The sequence below is a fragment of the Glycine soja genome, chromosome 10 (genome assembly GCF_004193775.1).
Source record: "Glycine soja cultivar W05 chromosome 10, ASM419377v2, whole genome shotgun sequence".
NCBI classification, from domain to species: domain Eukaryota; kingdom Viridiplantae; phylum Streptophyta; class Magnoliopsida; order Fabales; family Fabaceae; genus Glycine; species Glycine soja.
The window spans coordinates 23,626,280-23,630,321 of NC_041011.1; the positions used below are offsets into that span (position 1 = coordinate 23,626,280).

The 4,042-nt window shown below is 36.7% G+C and overlaps 1 long non-coding RNA gene across 1 annotated transcript; it reads right to left on the bottom strand.

The window, feature by feature from the left end:
• Positions 1–1,231: 1,231 nt before the first annotated feature.
• Positions 1,232–3,651, bottom strand: LOC114370483. The gene is made up of 3 exons (XR_003657839.1): positions 3,601–3,651; positions 3,143–3,198; positions 1,232–1,368 (listed from the first exon to the last, which is right to left on the bottom strand). It is a non-coding gene; the product is annotated as an uncharacterized LOC114370483 (long non-coding RNA).
• Between the last annotated feature and the right edge of the window lie 391 nt (positions 3,652–4,042).

The following is a 4,042-nucleotide window of genomic DNA, read 5'->3' on the forward strand; positions in this document are numbered from 1 at the left end:
CACTCAATAGTTCCTTTTTGTCTATTGCACTAAATACATAATGAAATTTTGATATTAATTAAACAACTAGTGTACAGACACATAAAGAAATATATATAAGTGGAAGTTTTATGTAAATGACGTACCTTGACGACAATCCACCTAGCAGGAGCCTTTGATTTAGGTTGTGGAGCATCATCAAGACCCTTGATAGCACTGTTCCATATGAGTAACAATTAAAAACTGGTGTTGTACGTTGAGGTATTACAATGCAAATGTATTGAAAAGAACACTAACCTATTAATAATCTCCTTAAGGTAGTTGTCTGGCCTGTTATGCAATGAACAAAACCAGACAACTAAGTGTTCCTTGGGCAGGATGACCACCATCTGCCAGTGTCCGCTGCAGTGGAACCTAAAATGGGTTAGTACATTAGTAAACATTAATTAAATTTTGTTATTTTGTTATTTTGTGACTTACCCATTTAGGTAGGCTCCAAGATACACATCGCGTTGTGAACTCTGCATCCAACTCTTTATGTAACTTTCAGATTCAAACTGCGATTGCCCAGACCTCTGAATGGACTGAGGCTCGAGGAATCCATAGATATCAGAATTCCCCGCTCGCATACATGTTTTAGTGAGATGCCTGTTTATGTTAAGTCAAAGTTAAATATTTATGAATTGAAAGCCATAACTTAGGTAAATAAAAGCCTTTTATATAAAGACTTACAGAATCCGCAACTGTAACACTGATATGCTGAGACATTGACCACCGTGTGCGATTTCGGAGAGGTCTTCGTGCTTTATGTACAGGGGGAAATCTGGATTAACGACCCCGAACACAGTGGCATCCCATCTAACCTGATAAGGCCTCAAGAAAAGCTCTGGGATGGTCAATGTCATCAGATAAAGCGGATCATCGACCTCCGGATCGGGCTTCAGAGGTGGTTTTGGCGGAGACACAACTATCTGTTCATGAAACAAAGTTAAATAGCCAAATTTGAGGCACGCTTGATGAATTAATTTGAAAAGAAGAAACATATAGTAAGGACAATAAGTACCTGGTGTGATAAAGACTTGACCAGATGTGTCGGCCAAGCAAGGAAGGTGTGAAGTGCCTGCCCCACTAAGGAAACCTCATCAGTGGGTACAGGAACTGGAGCATCTGCATCTTTAAATCACAGTAAATACTTCAAAGATATCAGTCCAATGTAAGTAAGGTCATGTAGATAGGCATAACATAAGTTACAAATATACCAGTAATGCATACAACAACAATTTCAAATTAGTTTTCGAATCAAAGATATAAATACCTGACTTTGAGGCTTCAAAGATATAATCAAAGCGCTTCCACAGCAACGCCAATTAGCAGTAGTAAATGATAGCCCTAAAAAAAACCATACAGAAATTAGCCACAGTGTATTTAAAGCCTTTTATCAACAATATGACTCTCACTTCATGGTGATACATTGACTCTCAAAAGACATTATACTGAGAGTGTATTTAAAGCCTTTTTCAGTCATTCTATCAAACAACTCATGGACAATTTTTTAAAAATACATATCATACTTCTATCCAGTCAAACTAAAGCAATAACTAATTAATTTAATTAAATAGGGACCAATTTAGATGTGAATCATTAAAGGTATATGATGGCATTCAAAGAATGATAGCGCCGGTTCAAATTTTAAGAAGAAAAAAAAAACAATTATACTATATTTCAATTATAGACAATAACAGTGCCCATCTTAATACCACCACATGGATAGCAAACGAATTAGTAAAACTACAACCTGCCTGTCCACCCATTAACCTAATTACCCAGTCACTGTAAAGTTTGAAATGCTTCCTTGTCCAGTTTTTTTTTCCAGCTTGCTTATATAGCTCATGCTTCCATTTATATTATGTTTTATATTGGTCTTTCCTTTTTAACCTTTTGATTTCATTTAAGTTCCAGAATGTGTTCTACTTTTAAAAAGTTTGATATGTTAAAATCTGTTCTACTTCTAAAGGCTTTACTAAGAGGATTTGAATTAGCTTATGGTGTAAACATTAATTTTGGCAAAACTCAGTTTGGGATTATAGGTGGTGGAGTCAATTGGGCTCTGGAAGCAGCTAATATCCTGCATTGCAGACAACTGGATTATCCTTTTTTTTTTGGAAGGCAAAAATATGTATATTAATATTAAACAGAAGAAGATTGCATGGGTATCTTGGACACAATGCTGTGCTTCTAGAGATGTAGGAGGATTGGGGATCAAAGATTTGAGAATTTTAAATAATTCTCTACTAATCAAGTGGAAATGGTACATGTTTCACCAACCAGAACAGCTGTGGAATAGGATCCTGATTTCTAAATATCAGGGCTGGAGAGGATTGGATCAGGGGCCTCACAAACAGCATTTCTCCACCTAGTGGGCTGACCTAAAGGCACTCAATCAAGATCACAATATGACTGCAGTCTCTAAACAATTCTGCTAGAAGATGGGTAGGGGTGATCAAATTTTGTTCTGGGAAGATGTCTGGGCTGAGGATGGAATTCCACTCAAAGATCAATTTCCAGATTTGTACTCAAAGATGCCTCAGCAATGTCTTTAGTATTTATTTAACACTATTAGGAAGGGCTGGTTTTATATGCTGTATTTTGTTGGGTGCCTATATGGCTATTTTTCTGATGTAATGTCTCTTTGTAATCTGTAGTACCACTAGTACTTCTAATTATCAATATAAATTATCTTTGCAGTTCAAAAAAAAAATAATTAAACAGAACAGTACCACAGGTACTGAAAATAAAAGATACAAGACACAAAAGTGCCACCTTCCAAAAAGCAAAACAAACCCAACAATAACCCAGCACAAGGACCCCAATACATATAATCAGAAATTTAACCAAAGGCCATCATAAGATTGGTAGACCAATGGTTAAATGATGTATTGAAACCTTTCTCTCCACATTTTAGCCAGGACCAAGGTAGAATTAAGGCATCATCTAGCACCTTTTGAGGTTCAAAAGGAATGCCATGAAACAACAAGGAATTCCTAAGCAATCAACAGACCTTTCTATTTCTATTTTTTACACATTTAAAACTCAAACATATAAAATAAAAAATATATAGCAAACTAACAAAGATAAAGACAAAAAAAAGGAAATATAAACTCACCTCAGTTGGTGCTGCTGCCCATCATTTCACTCTCACAACAAATAGGAATCATGTACCTGCATGGAAGAAATAATCACACAACACACAATGATCAGAATAAGCAAATGCATATAATTAAGCATGATACAATATCAATATTCATGGAAGTAACAATGACTTGTCAAAAATTTGGATGAAATTCAATATGTAAATCAAAGCTTTGTCCCTGAAACCCTCTATGTAAATTTGACAGCCTCATCTCTCCCTTCCTGAAAACCCACTAAAAACTGCCTAACCCCCCTGCTGTTACTCCATAATTTATTCTGCAATAACTGCTTAAGGCAGTTACATATGGTCCTAAATCACTACACATTCAGTTACGATTAACCCTTTGTGCCTAACTAGGGTTTTGAAACATCACAACAGAGACAGACCATTGAACAATGGATTTTCATCATTAACATACAACAGAGACATACCTTCGATGGAAGCGCAGACACGAACTCCACAAACACGAACTCGACAATGTGGTTGCAGTCACAAAAGCGCAGCCCAGTTTGCGACAAACACGAACTCAGGCAGAAGGAGAAACAACAATAACACCCTGGGAGTACCCTTTGTGGGACTCTTTCCTTTCCTACTTTTCTTCGACCTGCGAAAGTGAGCAAATGTTAAAACGATGAACGCCTAATGTTAAAATGAAAGGACGTACCTTAATGGATAAGTGGCAAAGACGATCTCCACAAACACGATCTCCACAATGTGGTTGCAGTCACGCAAGCGTAGGCGACTTTGACACAAGGAGAAAGAAGAAGAACGATAGGGTTCAAGCGCGCGGGTTGTGCAATTTCAGAAGTTTAATATATAATGATAACAACATCGGTTTTTTAAAAATAACCGATGTTAACATCAACTACGTAA